This window comes from Mesoplodon bidens (genome assembly GCF_964165515.1).
Source record: "Mesoplodon bidens genome assembly, chromosome: 13".
NCBI classification, from domain to species: Eukaryota; Metazoa; Chordata; class Mammalia; order Artiodactyla; family Ziphiidae; genus Mesoplodon; species Mesoplodon bidens.
This window is the reverse complement of record NC_138169.1, coordinates 28,974,351-28,995,879: the sequence shown is the minus strand read 5'-3', so window position 1 is coordinate 28,995,879 and position 21,529 is coordinate 28,974,351. Positions and strand designations below refer to the sequence as shown.

Sequence of the window (21,529 nt, the reverse complement as noted above, 5' to 3'; positions counted from 1 at the left end):
GTTACACTGATCATTTCAATTAAAGTGGAAATGTTTCAAACTCCTATTTAATATACGATAGTTGTTTTTCTTTGATACATGAATAGACACAACCATATAATTAATTTAGTAATTCTTCCAGTAGAGGATCATCTATAGAATAACCAGACTGAACAATATTTGGCTGCACCAACGTTAACATTTTCTTGTCATCACTGAGACATAATACCAAAGAACATGTACAGTTACATATTTCTGTCAATTGGGTGATTAAAACATACTTTCAAAATAAAAAGACCGCTATTTTTAAAGGAGAATCACTTATTAAATAGCTTTAACAAAAAGAATACATAATATATTTATATTGGATGCTAAAAAACTTGATTTCCCCAGTCTACATTTCTTAAATTTCATTGTCCTAAGTTCAAATACATATTTATCTCTACCTCTTTCCCTCCACCCAAAACTATCTTTCCTCCTAGCTAACTCCTTCTCCCCAGCAACTATGGGTTGTTCCATCAGTCTGTAATTTTTTTTAATGATTAATGAGAATTTATATACCTTAGAGTCTATGATGATACCACCAAAAAAATCATAAATAATGTTTTTATATGCCTCCTAACTCTTAAGATGAAAAATAAAGTTGAAACCCACATTTCTGTTGACCTAATGATACCAATGTGAAATACTGGCTGAAATTGAGACCAGAAAATAAGGAACTTTGGGTTCTGTGAATTAAAAATGATATATAAGCAATAAATAATTTTAAATTATATGAAGACACAGATAAAATGGGTTTAATATATGTGTGTATATACTAGAGTTTGATAAATATATAACTGTTATTTATATATTTAGTGTTATATAAAATTATATACTATAGTTACATTTTTCATGTTATATATTATCTTTTATTTATTTATATATGACTGCTCAGAACATTAGTGCTTTTGGTAGATTAATTATACTTCACTCCTATAGAAATGGTAATTAATTTAACATAGAAAAGTACTGTGGACAGGAATAGCTCACAAAAGGACACAGAATACCTCTCAGCAAATATTTACTGAGTGTCTACTCTGTAAAGCAGGAAGAGGGAGAGAGAAATACAGTATTAAGACAAGCCATAACAGAGAGTAACCTCTTTGAGAGTACATGGATATACATCTTCAGTATGATACATTCTCAGGGTAAAGAGAATTACAAAGAAAAACAATTTTATGTAGTAGGTTTTTTGTTGGTAATAGCATTGGTGAAAAATTCTGAAACTATTTTGTATGTACTGTAGCACTGAGGAAACTAGTAAATACAGTGATATTGTTGGGAATCAGCAACTGAGGGAAAAGAATATACAAACCTAACATGTGGGAAGGAGAGAAGAGCCCTGCAGTGGCGAACTGGACCAAGAGGTATTATACAACTTCAGAAAACCATCTATTTCCTAGCTCTGCCCTCCAAAAGAGGGAGAAGCAACAGCACCCCAGTTTGCAAGAGCATTCCTAGCCCATTCCCACTCAAAGGAACCAGGACTCTGGGAAACTGGCAGAAATCAGGGCTGGGACAGGTAAATTAAAAGATAAGCTGGAAATTATAAGATAAGCTTCATTACTTTGCACTAGAAAGTAATGAAGTGCTCAAAGAATGACAGAGGTACAAGTTCTGTAAGATTTTTTCAGTGACCTCCACTATAAAACTGAAAATGCTTTCCTGTAAGAGTACCAAAATTTTTGTGAAAACACACACTGCTTTCGGCTATTCAATCTGAACTGGTAAGTCACACAAATATGAAAAGGTGGTTAGGGGCTTCCCTGGTGGTGTAGTAGTTAAGAATCAGCCTGTCAATGTAGGGGACACAGGTTCGAACCCTGGTCCGGGAAGATTCCACATGCCGGGGAGCAACTAAGCCTGCGATCCACAAATACTGAAGCCTGCGTGCCTAGAGCCCATGCTCCGCAACAAGAGAAGCCACCGCAATGAGAAATCCGTGCACCGCAACGAAGAGTAGCCCCCGCTCAACGCAACTACTGAAAGCCCGTGTGCAGCAGCAAAGACCCAACGCAGGCAAAAATTAAATTTAAATAAAAAATAAATAATAAATAATAAATAAATAAATAAATAAATAAGAAAAGGTGGTTAAGTATGCAGTGCCTGACCACCTGCACCACTCTGCCATCCAAATCCCTGCTCAGACTTTGACCCAGGAATCAGAAAATCCCAATTACATGACAGCAGAGCTTCAAGGAACCCTGGAAATGATCTTGCCCAATCCACTCATCCATAAATGGGTAATCTGAGCCTGAGGAGCCAAGCATGCACAAAATGACAGAGCGAAGAGAGGCCTCCAAGTCTCCGACCCCCGCACGAGTATCAGTGTGCTTTTGTTACCCTGCTCCTCCATTCCCACTTGCAGGGGCCAGCGTCCCAGCTACCTACCACTGATGACATTGTTTCTGGGGAAAGGCACCCCCCGATTTAACAGTTGGAAACTTCCAGTACAGCACCTAGGATTTTCATGTGACACCTTTGAGCCTTTCTTCAAAGGCTGGCCACCTCTGTTTACAGAACCAGACCTAAGGAATCCCTCTAAAACCTACAATCTTATGACTTCACTTTCAACAATCCCATGACTTCACTTTCAACAATCCCAGTAACCTAAGCTGATGGTAGGCCTAAGCAAGGTCTGAGATTATTAAATGCAGTAAATTAGTTCTTTCAATTAAAGTAACAACTTTACTATTTATTGATTCTATTAGTTTTTATTAGGTTGAATTTAATTAGAAGGCTAGATTAACTATGTGATGATACAAAACAAAATCAAATATCTGAAATAGTATTTAAACATTAAGTTTCAAAATATTTTAACATTATCAAACTACTTACACACTAGGAAAAGGGATGATTTGCATAGCAAGCCAAAAATTCAGTTCAGTATTTCTCAAAAGGAAAGAGCATTTTAACAATGCTGCAAGAATCAAGGCTGGGGTTTAGACCCTTCTTTTTAACAAATTCTGAAATATCTGATGCTCTTAAGATTTACTAAACAAGTTCCCTCATGTCCCAGGAAATAGAAAAACTAATGTCTTCCTATAAATTAATATAGAATGGCTTTAAAAAAACCACACTAGTCCTAGTATGAAATGTCTGTCATAAAGAACTCATCACCTAAGAAACACTGTCATCTTTAGCAGACATTTTAAATCTCAAATGTTGATAATCAGATAATCCCACTCAGCAGGCCTGCTCAATAAGGTACCAGAGGGAACACATCCCACCCAGTAGGCCACTCAGAGCCCTGCTGTTCACACAGCACTTTCTGAAACAGCCTCACCTCAATGGAATCACAAATTCTGATGAACCACACAACTATCTCGTGGAAATTAAGGCATAGTTTCAAAAAAATTCACAGATGTTCAGAGGTGAATAACAGTTTTAAATTAAGGTAGTACTCCAGTCTTCGGGGTAGAAACCTCAGCATATGGCTGAATTATCACACAGTCACATTATCAATATGATTCAAATTAGTTGAATACACAAAAGGCAAACTATGCCTGCCAAAAAGACACAGAATCCCGGTAACTTTTAGGATGAATAAATGGCTCTGAGAATTACTCTACAATTTTTTCCTATGTGACCAAACTCTGGGCAGTGTCTAGGTCTATCTGTTCTTTTTCATGGTGAAACAAAGCAGTATCAATAGGTACCTCCGCCTTTTCGCCAGCTCACTCCTATCCCCCTCGTTCCTTCAATAAATATTTACTGAATACCTACTAAATACCACTGGTAACACTGATGATAAAGCAGCAAACAAGTCAGGCATGGTCCTTGCCCCATAGGGTTTACATGTTAGTGAAGAGAGACCAAAGAAGGCAATCAAATAAAATAATTACAACTGGTAATCAATGCTATTAAGGACAGAAAAGGGAGAGAAAGAAAACAGCAGGAAAGACTCCTTGAGAAGATGACATTTAAATAGAGACCTTGAAGTGGGGTAGCAACTCACTGCAGGGTTGGAGAAGCCGCTGCTCTGTCTGGAACGAGGTAGCAGCTGTGGGAGGGCCCTGGAAGCTTCTGCAAGGACAGGTTGGGGCAGATCACATGGGCCTTGAAAGACAGTTCAGGGAGTTTCAATTTGAGGTGAAGTACAATGGGAAGCTCATGGAGGATACTAGGAAGAGCGTGAGCTGGTGCGAGATAGGTTTCCAGGTCAGTCATGCCATATGAAGAAAGCAGCAGAGAGGGTCAAGGTGAAAACCTGCGGCCAGTGAGGAGGCCACTGTCACTGTCTTGGGGAGCAACAGGGCTGCCAGCCTGGTGGTGGCAGAATCCAGGAAGAAAAGCAGCGGATGCAAGGTATGAATCAGGAGCAGAACGCACAGAACCTGCTGATGGGCTAATCAGGGGTGGAGTAGGGGAAGAAGGAAAGAAGGATGCCCTGACCATGCTCCATTTTTCCAAGTATTCTCAACGACTTGATCAAAACTGATCAACAACAGCACTAGCTTAAGAACTCAAATATTTTATAAGAGAGAAGTAGTAGGCTTTTTGGACAGTTTTTATATTAATACTAGAAAAAAAAAGAGAATAGTTTTGAACAGTTAACAGGCTGAAATTTAGCAATAAAATAATTCCTGCAGCCTAACCAAGCCTGGATTTCTGAAACACCATGGCCACTGAGGGCTTAGAATCCATGATCAGCATATATTTTAGTTTGCTGGGGGGGTTTTGTTTGTTTGTTTGTTTGTTTTTAGGCCACACCATGCAGCATGTGGGATCTTATTTTCCCGACCAGAGATCGAACCATGCTCCCTACACTGGGAGAACAGAGCCTTAACCACTGGACCACCAGGGAAGTCCCTAGTTTGCTGTTTCTGTATCAAAAGTAAGGACAGGGAAACTATGTAATCATTAGTTTATACCCAGCTCCCCCATAAAATCATTTTTTCCAAGTTACATTTTTAATGAGGGGAAAAAAAGCTATGCATTTGACACAAGAAACAGCTACATAGAGGATACTTTTATTTTAACTGTTAAATTATAAAATCATTATCCTCTATGTCAAACAAATTCACTACTATAAATGCTCAAAGGTTAACAGGAACTTAGAATTTAGAAATGGGAGAAAACTAGTATACTCTCTGACCAACTAAAGAGTTTCATTAAGTTTCTCTTCTTGTCCTGGCTGTCAGGAAGAATGAAATAAAATTTAACTTTCGGGCTTCCCTGGTGGTGCAGTGGTTGAGAGTCGGCCTGCCGATGCAGGGGACACGGGTTCGTGCCCCGGTCTGGGAAGATCCCACATGCTGCGGAGCAGCTGGGTCCGTGAGCCATGGCCGCTGAGCCTGCGCCTCTGGAGCCCGTGCTCCGCAAAGGGAGGCCACAACAGTGAGAGGCCCGCATACCGCAAAAAAAAAAAAAAAAAAAATTTAACTTTCCACCGCCATAATGGCCCTGTGCTAATATATTTCTTCACAACTGCTGATGTTCAAGCAGTTGAGTATCTAAGTAAGCATTCTCTTGGCTGCCTTGGTAAGGCCATCTGGTAGAATAAGTATCAAGAACAAGCCTTTAGATTTTAACAGGCCTAGGTTCAAATCGTCCTTCTATCACTTAATAACTGTGTGATGCGACTTTAAAATAAGATACTTCCCAGAGTTTTCAGCTTTCTCATCTACAAAAAAAAGTGGGATAATTCCAACCTCATGAGGCCAATACGAAAATTAAATGAAATGAAATAAATGAAATAAAAAATGTTTTGAAGCGCTCTGCACAATGCCTACAGTAGGGGCTCAGCAACTGGTGGGCTTATCACCACAACCCTGTGGAAAGAAGCACCCTTCTTCACCCTTCTTCACCCTTCTTTCATGTGGACACATGAAAATAAAGTCCTAAGTAAAACCGGCAGTGTGAATTAACAGAAAGATCTTAGTATTCTTCAAAACTCTTGTGATAAAATGTTCTATAGAGAAACTGAATATAAATTTTTATGTTTACCAGATTACAACCATGTAAAAGAGGTATAGACTTTGAAATATAAAAAGTAGCTAAGTCATATGATGGATTGTTGTAAAATTCAGCTCATTTTTATACCTGCTCACTAAGATCTTTAAAAGCCACTACCTTTTACTCTACACCTCTCTCAGAGCTTCCTAACACACACACTCTCCTCTCCTCATGTGATGGTATCTGGGGGGACGACATCAGCAGAGGCTCAGGCCAGGGTAGTGAGAAGGGGGGTTTCATCAGTTATTACTCAAAAGTGAAAATAAGAAAGTCTGGAATGGCCATATCTATCACCAACCCATAAAGAGACTAAATAAACCAAATAATGACACCCCCCCCAAACATGTCCACATCCTCATCCTCAGACTCTGTGAATATATTACTTTAATGGCAAAGTGATTTGCAGCTGTGGTTAGGGGTCTTGAGGTGGGGAAGAGTACCCTAGATTATCCAGGTGGGACCAGTGCAATCACAAGGGGCCTTACAAGAGATCCAGAGAAGGAGTGGTGGTGATGGAAGCAGAGGCTGGAGTGACGTGATTGCAGGAAGGGGGACACAAAGCCAAGGAATGTGGAAAGCCTCTCTAGAGGCTGGAAAAGGCAAGGAACAGATTTTCCCCTGGAGGCTCCTGAAGGAATACAGCTCTGCCAACAGCTCAATTTTAGCCCACAGGACCCATTTTCAGACTTCTGACTGACAAAACTGTAGGATAATAATTTTGTATTGTTTTAAGCCACAAAATTATTGGTGATTTGTTACAGAAAACAAATACACAGACCATCAAAAAGTTAAAGCAATGTGACGTCCTCTCACCATCCCAAACATGACCCTCAGGCCACCCTGTATACTGGCTAATCCCATAGAGAATGACGCACAGGGCACAGGACAACAGAGCACAGTGGTTAAGAGCAAGGACTCCAGGCCAGACTTTTGGGGTTTGAATCCCAGGTGGGCTGTTGGCTGTACTTAAGGTCTCTACACTTCACATCCCATCTGTAAGGTGGAGGTTAATAACAGTACCTATCACAGGGTTGTTGTGAGGAGCACAAGTATTAATCAAAGTAAACTGCTTAGCCTGTCACCTGTCACACAATAAGTACTTGATAAAACATTAGCTCTATTACCACTTAAGTCTTTGAAGCATTCTCTCCAGAGAGAAAATAAGTCAAAAAGACTTTCCTCTTCCAAACCCAAAAAGCTGTGGTCCACAGACTGCTTGACCCCTCAGATATGGAGGTATAATTGACAGGCCCACATCCGTGCCCTGGCTTGTAAGGAGGAAGCCTGCCATGCCGTCTGTCCACCTTGAGTCCCCTGCACCTGTACGTGCTGCGCCAGCCACAGGAGAAGACTCGGGGCTCACGGCCCTCACCCCACTCTCCTCTGCCCTCCCCTCACCATCTTCTCTCCTTCCTGTCCCATCCAGGGCATGCAGTGCTCATCGTCCACTGCCTGTGCACAGGCAGAGAGTCTTACCTTACCTCTCAAGTTCTCCTTCCAAAACTGACAGTACTAAGAATGATTCTGGTTATTATAATTTTTCATCTCCCTACCCTGAATAACTCTGGTTGAAAGCTTCATTCAGATGGACTGACATTTTCACAAGGCGCCAATCTTAAAGGAAATGCTATGATCAATGGAACTATTCTGAACACCTCTGCCAAAAGCATATTAAAGACAAAAGGCATCCATCCAAAATTTCCTGGACATTTCTAGATATCCATGCCATTCAAACCACCCCCACAATGCTCTTTTAAATTCTAAGAAAATAAATTATTGTTAATGAAATATTAATACTTCAAATTAATCCACACTTGCTTTATATGATCAAACATATTCTACTTGCTGGTGTGAAGCCCAGACCTGAGAAGCACTGCTGTAAAACCTTCATTTTTACAGCTGGGGAAGCTCAAGCTCTGAAGAATAAAACGACTCAGTGAAGGTCAAAGAACTGGGACCAGGGCTTCCCTGGTGGCGCAGTGGTTGAGAGTCTGCTTGCCGATGAAGGAGACACGGGTTCGTGCCCCGGTCCGGGAAGATCCCACATGCCACGGAGCAGCTAGGCCCGTGAGCCATGGCCACTGGGCCTGCGCGTCCGGAGCCTGTGCTCCGCAACAGGAGAGGCCACAACAGTGAGAGGCCCGTGTACCGCAAAAAAAAAAAAAAAAGATAAGGGATAGAAAGTTAATACAGAACTGGTGGGACAAATGGAAAGAGTAAGATAATGAGCTTTTAAATTACTGATTTTAAAAATCAGTAATTACATTAAATGTAAATAAAATAAATAATCCAATTTAAAAGTACATATTGCTGTATAGATAAAAAAACAAACCCAAACAATATCCTCCTTGTAAAAGACACACCTTAAATGTAAAAATATAAAAAAATTGATAGTGAAATTATGAAAAGGAATATATCATGCAAACATTAGTCAAAGAAAGCTGATGTAACTTTATACACGTAACTATAGCCACATTGACAAAAAGGTCAATCCACCAAGACGTTATCACAACTCTAAATTTGTATGCATCTAAAAATATAGTCTCAATATAAATAAAAATTGACAGAATAACCCATGGATCAAAGAAGAAATTACAATGGAAATCAGGAAGATACTTGAATTTAGTGATAATAAAAATGTGATGATATATCAAAACTTCTAGGAGAGTGACATCAGAAATATAGCAGAGTGAAAAACTTCTATTCATCAAAACACACCATTAGGGCTTCCCTGGTGGCGCAGTGGTTGAGAATCCGCCTGCCAATGCAGGGGACGTGGGTTCAAGCCCTGGCCCGGGAAGATCCCACATGCCACAGAGCAGTTAAGCCCGTGCGCTACAACTACTGAGCCCGCACTCTAGAGCCTGCGAGCCACAACTAATGAAGCCCATGCGCCTAGAGCCCGTGCACCGCAACGAAAAGTAGCCCCCGCTTGCAGCAACCAGAGAAAGCCCGCGCGCAGCAATGAAGACCCGTCGCAGCCAAAAATAAATAAATATATTTATTAAAAAAATAAAACTACACCATTAACAATGTGAAAAGGAAAGCCACAGAGTTGGAGAAGATAACTGCAATACACACAGCTGGCCAATGGTTCGTATCCAGAGTACACAAAAATCAGAACATGTAAAAGTAAGGAGAGACAAAAAACAATAGAAGTAGAGTTGCGGTTACCAGGGGCTGGGGAAGGGGAGAACCAGCAGTTACTGCTTAACGGTTACAGTTTCAGTTTGGGGTGATGAAAAATTTTGGAAATATATAGTGGAGATGGTTGTACAACACTGTGAATGTAATTAATGCCATTCAATTAAACGGTTAAAATGGTAATTTTTATCTTATATATCTTTTTTTTTTTTTTTTTTTTTTTTTTTTTTTTTTTTTGCGGTACGCAGGCCTCTCACTGCTGTGGCCTATCCGGTTGTGGAGCACAGGCCCCGGACGCGCAGGCTCAGCGGCCATGGCTCACGGGCCCAGCCGCTCCTTGGCATGTGGGATCTTCCCGGACCGGGGCACGAACCCGTGTCCCCTGCATCGGCAGGCAGATTCTCAACCACTGCGCCACCAGGGAAGCCCATCTTATATATCTTATAAGAAAAAAACCTAATAGAAAAATGGTCAAAAGACCTGAACAGGAACTTCACAAAAGAGAGATATCCTCATGGCCAATAAACATATGAAAAGGCACTCAACCTGATTAGCCATCAGATAAACACAACTTAAAACCATTATGAGATACGTACTATTCAAACAGCCAAACTTATTTTTTTAATAACATTTCCAAGTATTAGAGTGGATGTGGAGCAGCAGATACACTGCTAGTAAGAAAGGTAAACTGAAACCAGCACTTTGTAAAACTGCTTGGCAATATCTACTAAAACTCAAGAGACACACATTCAACAATCCAGCAAGTCTACTAGATACATACCTAACAGAAGTACATACATATATTCAGAAGTGTACATAGCAATGTTATTTGAAATAACTAAAAACTTCAAACAATTCATACATCCATCAACAGCAGAATGGGTAAATCAACTTTGGTTTTTTCATGCAGTTGAATACTGTAGAGCAATAAAAACAAACTAAAGCAACATGCAACAACAAGTAATTTATCTCACAAACATGATGTTGAACAAAAGCAGCCAGACACAAAAAACACATAATGTAAGATTCCACACATATAAAGTTCATAAGCAAGCAAGCAAGCCCAATGTATGGTGATAAACTAAGACACTGATTACATGTGGAAGGCTACTTGTAATGTTCCTTTGTTCTTAATCAGGTTGGTATTTATGTGATTGTGTCATTAATGATTTGTGCACTTTTCTGTACATATACTGAACTTCCAAAAGAGTTTTAAAAAGCCCAAGAAAATAAGTTTTGAGGAGGAAATGTCAAAAGAAATTAGATTTTTAGGCAGAAGTGGTCAGTGATTTAATTATCTTCAAATAGATACAACATAACCAGAGTCTTTAAGAAATTCTGATTACCAGCCTGTCATCACTAAAACCAAAAACAGCTGTTGAACTCTCATGCAACTAGATGAAAACTGCTCAAATTGCATAAAAATCTGGTATAACATTCTCTTAATGTATTTTCTTTGTATGGTAAGGATAATGCAAGCAGCAAAACAAAACAAGGTATCTATTTAAAATCAATAGAATGCCAGTTAGATACTGCCCTGAGAAGAGCAGTCTGGACCAGATAAGCCGAATAATAAATTCAATGCCCGTGCAGGAAAAAAAAAAATCTTGTCTTGTCCTCACCTTGTTATACTACCACTCGAAAGTACCTACACAGAAGTTAGAATTAGGGAAAATACCACTACCTTTCCTAATAAATACACATTACTATTTATATAAATCAGTATTTTTCTGGTCCCCTAAAATAATCACAATCCCATGTAACAGTCAAATACTTAGACAAGACCAAAAACCATTTCCTCAATGATAGATACTTAGTTTTCATCTCTTTTGTTTGTTTGGTTTAAGACATTTTACAAGCATTTTATCTACATGTTACACTTCAGAGCCATAATGAAAATTCGTAGGAACTTCCCTGGTGGTTCAGAGGTTAAGGCTCTGCACTCCCAATGCAGGAGGCTTGGGTTCGATCCCTGGGCAGGGAACTAGATCCCACACACTGTAACTAAAGATCCCACGTGCTGCAACTAAGACCCAGCGCAGCCAAATAAATAAATATTTTTTTTTTAAAGTGTGATACCCATTAAAAAAAAAGTTAAAAAAGAAAATGCACACTTACAAAATGGGGAACTATTTCAAATCTGGTTGATTGTCAACATTCTGCACGGTTCTGCTGCTATTTTAGGGACTCCTCTAGCCCAGAGGTGCCAGAAGTACTTTCAAGAGGGAGGCCAGTGGTCACAAGATTTGTCCCAAACCAGTTCTTTTTTTTTTTTTAATTAATTTTTTTTTTTGGCTGCGTTGGGTTTTCATTGCTGCGTGCGGGCTTTCTCTAGTTGCAGACAGCGGGATCTACCGGGCATTGCAGTAAGCGTGCTTCTCAGTGCAGTGGCTTCTCTTGTTGCAGAGCACGGGCTCTAGGCAGGCAGGCTTCAGTAGTTGTGGCTCGCGGGCTCTAGAGCGCAGGCTCAGTAGTTGTGGCACACGGGCTTAGTTGCTCCGCGGCATGTGGGATCATCCTGGATCAGAGCTCAAACCCGTGTCTCCTGCACTGGCAGGCGGATTCTCAACCACTGCACCACCAGGGAAGTGCCCAAACCAGTTCTTGAGCATCTATGTATCTTGGTCAATCCACACTTGACACCAGGTCACATATCACTGACCTCCCCTCAGCTCCAGTCCATCCAAGTGTATACCCCAATACAGGCTCCTCTGCCTTCAGTTCCCAGGTATATCTCCCTTCCGATAAACAGGATGGGCAGACTGCTCTCTCCAAGCCTCCCTACTCAACTTGGCTCTATGGTATTTAATAAACAACTGCTAAACAAAGGAATGAATAGAATGTACAGGCAGACAGTGGTGGGCAAGCCAGTAAAAGCAAGATACGAGACAGAGATACTTCCCAGATCTAACGAAGTGTGAACAACAAAAATAACCAAAACTTTTACCATTTCAATTTTTCTTCTGTATTGAAAACAAAAGCAGGGCAGAAGCAAGAAGAACTACAATCCGGCAACCTGTGGAACAAAGACCACATTCACAGAAAGACAGACAAGATGAAAAGGCAGAGGGCTATGTACCAGATGAAGGAACAAGATAAAACCCCAGAAAAACAACTAAATGAAGTGCAGATAGGCAACCTTCCAGAAAAAGAATTCAGAATAATGATAGTGAAGATGATCCAGGACCTCGGAAAAAGAATGGAGGCAAAGATCGAGAAGATGCAAGAAATGTTTAACAAAGACCCAGAAGAATAAAAAGAACAAACAAACAGAGATGAACAATACAATAACTGAAATGAAAACTACACTAGAAGGAATCAACAGAAGAATAACTGAGGCAGAAGAACAGATAAGTGACCTGGAAAACAGAATGGTGGAATTCACTGCCATGGAACAGAATAAAGAAAAAAGAATGAAAAGAAATAAAGACAGTCTAAGAGACCTCTGGGACAACATTAAACACAACACCATTCGCATTATAGGGGTCCCAGAAGGAGAAAAGAGAGAGCAAGGACCAGAGAAAATATTTGAGGAGATTTTAGTCGAAAACTTCCCTAACATGGGAAAGGAAATAGCCACTCAAAGTCCAGGAAACACAGCGAGTCCCATACAGAATAAATTCAAGGAGAAACATGCCGAGACACATAGTAATCAAATTGGCAAAAATTAAAGACAAAGAAAAATTATTGAAAGCAGCAAGGGAAAAATGACAAATAACATACAAGGGAACTCCCATAAGGTAAACAGCTGATTTCTCAGCAGAAACTCTACAAGCCAGAGGGGAGTGGCACGATATACTTAAAGTGATGAAAGGCAAGAAGCTACAACCAAAATTACTCAACCCAGCAAGGATCTCATTCAGATTCGATGGACAAATCAAAAGCTTTACAGAAAAGAAAAAGCTAAGAGAATTCAGCACCACCAACCCAGCTCTACAACAAATGCTAAAGGAACTTCTCTAAGTGGGAAACACAAGAGAAGAAAAGGACCTACAAAAACAAACCCAAAACAATTAAGAAAATGGTCACAGGAACATACATATCGGTAATTACCTTAAACGTGAATGGATTAAATGCTCCAACCAAAAGACACAGGCTTGCTGAATGGATAAAAAAAAGATCCATATATATGCTGTCTACAAGAGACCCACTTCAGACCTATGGACACATACAGACTGAAAGTGACGGGATGGAAAAAGATATCCCATGCAAATGGAAATCAAAAGAAAGCTGGAGTAGCTATACTCGTATCAGATAAAATAGACTTTAAAATAAAGAATGTTACAAGAGACATGGAAGGACACTACATAATGATCAAGGGATCAATCCAAGAAGAAGATATAACAATTATAAATATATATGCACCCAACACAGGAGCACCTCAATACATAAGGGAACTACTAACAGCTAGAAAAGAGGAAATCGACAGTAACACAATAATAGTGGGGGACTTTAACACCTCACTTACACCAATGGACAGATCATCCAAAATGAAAATAAAGAAGGAAACAGAAGCTTTAAATGACACAACAGACCAGACAGATTTAACTGATTATCTATAGGACATTCCATCCAAAAACAGCAGATTACACTTTCTTCTCAAGTGCGCATGGAACATTCTCCAGGATAGATCACATCTTGGGTCACAAACCAAGCCTCAGGAAATTTAAGAAAACTGAAATCATACCAAGCATCTTTCCTGACCACAACACTATGAGATTAGAAATGAATTACAGGGGAAAAAACGTAAAAAACACAAACACATGGAGGCTAAACAATACGTTACTAAATAACCAAGAGATCACTGAAGAAATCAAAGTGGAAATCAAAAAATACCCACAGACAAATGACAATGAAAACACGACGATCCAAAACCTATGGGATGCAGCAAAAGCAGTTCTAAGAGGGAAGTTTATAGCTATACAAGCCTACCTCAAGAAACAAGAGAAATCTCAAGTAAACAATCTAACCTTACACCTACAGGAACTAGAGAAAGAAGAACAAACAAAGCCCAAAGTTAGCAGAAGGAAAGAAATCATAAAGATCAGAGCAGAAATAAATGAAATAGAAACTAAGAAAACAATAGCAAACATCAATAAAACTAAAAGCTGGTTCTTTGAGAAGATAAATAAAATTGATAAACCATTAGCCAGACTCATCAAGAAAAAGAGGGAGAGGACTCAAATCAATAAAATTAGATATGAAAATGGAGAAGTTACAACAGACACCACAGAAATACAAAGCATCCTAAGAGACTACTACAAGCAACTCTATGCCAATAAAATGGACAACCTGGAAGAAATGGACAAATTCTTAGAAAGGTATAACCTTCCAAGACTAAACCAGGAAGAAATAGAAAATATGAACAGACCGATCACAAGTAATGAAATTGTAACTGTGATTAAAAATCTTCCAACAAACAAAAGTCCAGGACCAGATGGCTTCACAGGTGAATTCTATCAAACATTTAGAGAAGAGCTATAACCCATCCTTCTCAAACTCTTCCAAAAAATTGCAGAGGAAGGAACACTCCCAAACTCATTCTATGAGGCCACCATCACCCTGATACCAAAACCAGACAAAGATACTACAAAAAAAGAAAATTACAGACCAATATCACTGATGAATATAGATGCAAAAATCCTCAACAAAATACTAGCAAACAGAACCCAACAACACATTAAAAGGATCATACACCAGGATCAAGTGGGATTTATCCCAGGGATGCAAGGATTCTTCAATATACGCAAATCAATCAACGTGATACACCATATTAACAAATTGGAGAAGAAAAACCATATGATCATCTCAATAGATGCAGAGAAAGCTTTTGATAAAATTCAACACCTGTTTATGATAAAAACTCTCCAGAAAGTGGACATAGAGGGAACCTATCTCAACATAATAAAGGCCATATATGACAAACCCACAGCAAACATCATTCTCAATGGTGAAAAACTAAAAGCATTTCCTCTAAGATCAGGAATGAGACAAGGATGTCCACTCTTACCACTATTATTCAACATAGTTTTGGAAGGCTTAGCCACGGCAATCAGAGAAAAAAAGAAAATAAAAGGAATACAAATTGGAAAAGAAGTAAAACTGGCACTGTTTGCAGATGACATGATACTATACATAGAGAATCCTAAAAATGCCACCAGAAAACTACTAGAGCTAATTAATGAATTTGGTAAAGTTGCAGGATACAAAATTAATGCACAGAAATCTCTTGCATTCCTATACACTAATGATGAAAAATCTGAAAGAGAAATTATGGAAACACTCCCACTTACCATTGCAACAAAAAGAATAAAATACCTAGGAATAAACCTACCTAGGGAAACAGAAGACCTGTATGCAGAAACCTATAAGACACTGATGAGAAAAATAAAGATGATGCAAACAGATGTAGAGATATACCATGTTCTTGGATTGGAAGAATCAATACTGCGAAAATGACTATACTACCCAAAGCAATCTAAAGATTCAATGCTATCCCTATCAAATTACCAATGGCATTTTTTACGGAACTAGAACAAATCATCTCAAAATTTGTATAGAGACACAAAAGACCCCGAATAGCCAAAGCAGTCTTGAGGGAAAAAAGCAGAGCTGGAGGAATCAGACTCCCTGACTTCAGACTATACTACAAAGCTACAGTAATCAAGACAGTATGGTACTGGCACAAAAACAGAAATATAGATCAATGGAACAAGATAGAAAGCCCAGAGATAAACCCACACACCTATGGTCAACTAATCTATGACAAAGGAGGCAAGGATATATAATGGAGAAAATACAGTCCCTTCAATAAGTGGTGCTGGGAAAACTGGACTGCTACATGTAAAAGAATGAAATTAGAACACTCCCTAACACCATATACAAAAATAAACTCAAAATGGATTCGAGACCCAAATGTAAGACCGGACACTATAAAACTCTTAGAGGAAAACATAGGAAGAACACTCTTTGACATAAATCACAGCAAGACCTTTTTTGATCCACCTCCTAGAGTAACGGAAATAAAAACAAAAACAAATGGGACCTAATGAAACTTCAAAGCTTTTGCACAGCAAAGGAAACCATAAACAAGACGAAAAGACAACCCTCAGAATGGGAGAAAATATTTGCAAACGAATCAACGGACAAAGGATTAATCTACAAAATATATAAACAGCTCATGCAGCTCAATATTAAAGAAACAAACAACCCAATCAGAAAATGGGCAGAAGACCTAAATAGACATTTCTCCAAAGAAGACATACAGATGGCCAAGAAGCACATGAAAAGCTGCTCAACATCACTAATTATTAGAGAAATGCAAATCAAAACTACAATGAGGTGTCACCTCACACCAGTTAGAATGGGCATCATCAGAACATCTACAAACAACAAATGCTGGAGAGGGTGTGGAGAAAAGGGAACCCTCTTGCACTGTTGGTGGGAATGTAAATTGATACAGCCACTATGGAGAACAGTATGGAGGTTCCTTAAAAAACTAAAAATAGAATTACCATATGATCCAGCAATCCCACTACTGGGGATATACCCAGAGAAAACCATAATTCAAAAAGACACATGCACCCCAATGTTCACTGCAGCACTATTTACAATAGCCAGGTCATGGAAGCAACCTAAATGCCCATCGACCAACGAATGGATAAAGAAGTTGTGGTACATATATACAATGGAATATTACTCAGCCATAAAAAGGAATGAAATTGAGTCATTTGTTGAAACGTGGATGGATCTAGAGACTGTCAAACAGACTGAAGTAAGTCAGAAAGAGAAAATCAAATATCGTAATTTAATGCATGTATGTGGAACCTAGAAAAATGGTACAGATGAACCGGTTTGCAGGGCAGAAGTTGAGACACAGATGTAGAGAACAAATGTATGGACACCAAGGGGGGAAAGCCGCAGTTGGGTGGGGATGGTGGTGTGCTGAATTGGACGATTGGGATTGACATGTACACACTGATGTGTATAAAATTGATGACTAATAAGAACCTGCAATATAAAAAAAACAAACAAAAAAAACAACTAATACTAAACTTTCTTTGGGTTATTTGTATGGAAATATGTTAATATAAATGTTTACATGAAATTTCATTACATGAAATTACATTACATGAAATTTCTAAAAATCTTATATGTTCTGGTATAATGTTGTTAGTCATAATTCTAGTTATTACTTTAAAATGTATATCTTAGAAAAAAAAAAAAAAGAAACACCTCAGTAACAACAAGGACACCCAGCCCTGAGCTCCTTGGAGATATATCTGATTCTAGGGCTGGGGCAGAAAATACACATGATAAGCCTTGAAAATACACATGATATCAATGATAAGCCTTGAAGCATCTTGTAGTGCCAGAAAGTAAGGATGTGCTCAAAAACACAAAAGGATGGGGCACATCAAAGGGAGATTGGAGCCAACCTGAAGGAGCTTCCAATGGCCACAGCTGGAACAATTTGAGCAAAAAAAGAAATAACATGGTAACAGATAACAAAGCGTAAAACATACATGGATCCAGACTTAATAAATGATTGAATAAATAAGTAAATGGGGAGAAGAATCAAATCTTCCTTACAGAAGAATTCCAAAAAATACTAAGTAGATATTCACCACTCCAGGAGGAGGCCCCTGTGAATGCAGACTGGACTCAGTAACTCCCTTCCAAAGAATAAAGTACAGAAAAGGGAAAAACAGTAAAACTCTTTATTGGAGAAACCTGGCAAACAAGGCTCATATCCCCAGTGGTGCTGTGTGAATATCATGTGCCTCAATCCAGTGTGACGAGGGGAGCCCTTCCCCTTTCTGGTACTCTTCACTCAAACGCATAACCCCAGCTTAGTCAAGAGAACAGCAGGCACACCTAAATGCAGGGACATTCTGCAAAACCCCCAACCAGTACTCCTCAAGACTCTCAAGGTCATGGGAAACAAGGAAAGTCTGAGAAACTACCACAGAGAGAAGAGACTAATGAGCCATGATGACTAAACGCAACCAGGTGTCCTGGGTGGGATTCTGGAACAGAAAAAGGACACTAATAGAAAAACTAGGAAACTCCAAGTGAAGTCTGAAGTTTAGTTAATAGTAATATGCCGTTAGTTAGTTTTGACCAACGTACCCAATAATATAAGATGTTAACATTAAGGGAAACAGGTGAGAGGCACACAGGAACCCTCTGCACTATGTTTGCAACTTTTCTTCAATCTAAAATGATCTCAAAATTTTAAATTTATTTTAAAAACATTAAATTTGGCAACTTAGCAACACCCAATATTTTCCTCATAGTTTTAAACAAGAATCTGGGAGACGGTAGTTTCTTATTTTTCTACTTAGCCAACAGAAAGCAAATGGGAAATATAATATGACTCCAATATTATGAAAGTGGGATGGGAACCGTTGCCATTTTACAGAACCTACGAAGCAGGAAAGCGATTCCCACCTTACAAATAAAACAGGCAGAGTGTGACTCATCATCTCTTATCAACATATAGTCCTTGGTAGATCAGTGATTTTTTTTCCTTCTAAAGTTGAGTCAAAACTCTTAGTAAGACAAATCATTTCCCAAAAGAGTCCCAACTTACTTACGTACCAATATGTATATGTGACTGATATTTTTCCACCATTTTCCTTTGCATAAGGCAGAAATACAGGTACAAAACCACAAATGCATTATTCCAAAATTTCTCCCAAAAATGTCTGTGGCCATTCTCACACAACCCAAATGGAAGTACGCTGGAGAGTAAACTGGAGTCAAAAGTGACAGCAATCTTAACTGATTATGGCTAAAATATCTTAATCTTGCAAATGGTCATCTGGACACATGGTTAAAGCCCCCCCAGGGGCCTAGAAGGGGACCGTGTAAGGGAGCAGGTTCCAAGTTGACCTGCATTAGCTTCACGGTAAACTGATCACTGTTTATGTTCTATTTTCTCCTCTATAATGACTAAACTTGGACACTGCTTGCACATAGTAGGGACTCAGTGCATGTTTTTAAAATTGAATTAAACCTACATATCTGGACATATTGTTCACATGGAATAATTCTTACCTATTGCTGTTAACTGACAAGGTATTTCACCAACCCCTAATACTGTCATTCACCCCCAACCGCTACCCTGGACACACACACACCTCAAGTATTCCTTTCATTTAATGATCGGAATATAAACACTCAAGAAAAATATCAAGAGTGAACAAAAATTAATCTTTTTAAACACGTTTTCACTATTTCAACCTTCTCCGCAAATATTCTGTCTCTCTTTAAATTCAAAAAGGATATTATTCCAAGACCACTTCCCCACCAAATTGGCATGAACCCTGCTGAGAAGCCTCATGGATCACATCCTCTTTTCAAATCCCAAACAAAGCCCCAATGTTCCCTATACTAAGGGATGCCTTTATTAATATGCACGCAGTCCTTCATTGTTCCTCCCAGGAAAACCTATCACTAACCTTACAATGATTTTAAATCAAGATGTGCTCATAATTTTGAAAGTGTTCTTTATACATCTAAAGCTAAAGGTACATCAAAAATTTTGAAACCAAATCTGAAACAAAGTTATTTTTGTCAGATGGGTATTTAAGGTCTACAAGGCTGCTAAGACCATGCAGTGGTTCTAAGCTCTAGTACTACCATTAATAATTCTTTGTGGCATCCCAGAAAAAAACGAGTTATAATCTTGTGGAGATTGGAATATAACCTAAATTCCATCAATGACTACTTTCTAAAGAAAGTGTATACTAAAATGTGTCTAAAGACCAGTTAAGTGCCCTGGTTAAAAACAGCAGATTGGGGCCTCCCTGGTGGCGCAGTGGTTGAGAGTCCGCCTGCGGATGCAGGGGATACGGGTTCGTGCCCCGGTCTGGGAGGATCCCATATGCCGCGGAGCGGCTGGGCCCGTGAGCCATGGCCACTGGGCCTGCGCGTCCGGAGCCTGTGCTCCGCAACGGGAGAGGCCACGACAGTGAGAGGCCCGCATACCGCAAAAAAAAAAAAAAGAAAAAAAAAAAAAAAGCAGATTGTATATCAAGAGCCTGAGTGCCTTTGACTCATTAATTAATGGTGTGAATGAAAACCTCACCAACCTGTAATAAACTTTTACCAAACAATAAGATCTTTTTATGACTACAAGTTTATAAACATTGGGGAAAGTAAAAATTTTAAGTTAGCCACCTAAGATAAATCATAAACCCTCTTGATTGTAATCAACAAATCACTCTTCCGTCATCACAGAAATACTTCATAAAATGTATTGCCCATTTTAAGATCCTGATTCATAATTTAATCTCTTCCTCTTAAGGTATTCTCTAAAGAACTAGTTTTCCTTCTTCTTTAATCTCCTTCAGTCCTATATCACACTGCTTTCATGGCCATGTTAGTAAATGACTTTGAGTTACACCTGAATGCTAAATAAAATTATTCATTCTTCACTGTCTTCCAATATTGGTTTCATTTCCATGCCTCCCACATTTTTCTATTTCTCTTATATGTATTTCTAATTTTTTAAATTCAACCTGAATGTGAATATTCTGTATGTGTCGATACTATTAAAACAAGAATAAAATCAATTACTGATACATTCAATTCCAAAACAAGTCAAGAATGAGTGTGAAGTACTATTTCTTCCTATGGGACTAAATGGAGTGATACTGCTGATAGTGGTAAGAACCAACTATTCAACTCAACAGCAGAGAACACTGGCCAGCTGAAAGATTCACACGCTTGAAGAATACAGCTGGGATCCATTTCCCCACACTAAACACAATCCACGGCACCACCCATCACTGGCTAAACCAATGGTTCTCAACAGGGGACAGGTGGCCATGGCTGAAGAGTTTACTCAGGGAACGGGGCAGGTAATTACTGGCATCTGGTGGGTAGAGACCAGGGATGCTGCTAAACATCCTACACAGGCACAGGACAGCCCCCACACAAAGAGTTATTCAGTCAAAAATGTCAGTGCATAGGCTGAGAATCCCTGACCTAGACATGTGTCCCAATTCTGAGTAAAAAATACAGAACAGCTGGACAGAGGCACCGTGGTGCTGTGAAAGGACAGCAAGATCAGGAGAGGGAGAAACCTAAAACTTACTGAGTACCTGCTACATACCAAGCCTTGCGTTAGGCACTTTACACATACCATCTCACTTAAACCACTATCCCGTAGGGAAAAAGTGATCTATTCTCACTTTACAGATGAGAAGGTTGCACTCAGGGAGATTAAGGAACTTATTCAAGGTCACTCAACTAGAACAGGGAGGAATCATGATTCCAATTCAAACCAAATCTGTTCCATTCCACAATACTACAAAGGCTACAGGTTAAAAGACCTGGATTTGATCCAACGAGTTACCGGTATGAATTCAAGCACATCACTTAACTTCCTAAACCT

At 39.2% G+C, this 21,529-nt stretch overlaps 1 protein-coding gene across 2 annotated transcripts in view; it reads right to left on the bottom strand.

Moving 5' to 3' along the window:
- The window catches only part of SPIRE1 (spire type actin nucleation factor 1), a 188,453-nt gene that overhangs the window by 164,270 nt on the left and 2,654 nt on the right, over positions 1-21,529 (bottom strand). The window lies entirely within an intron of this gene.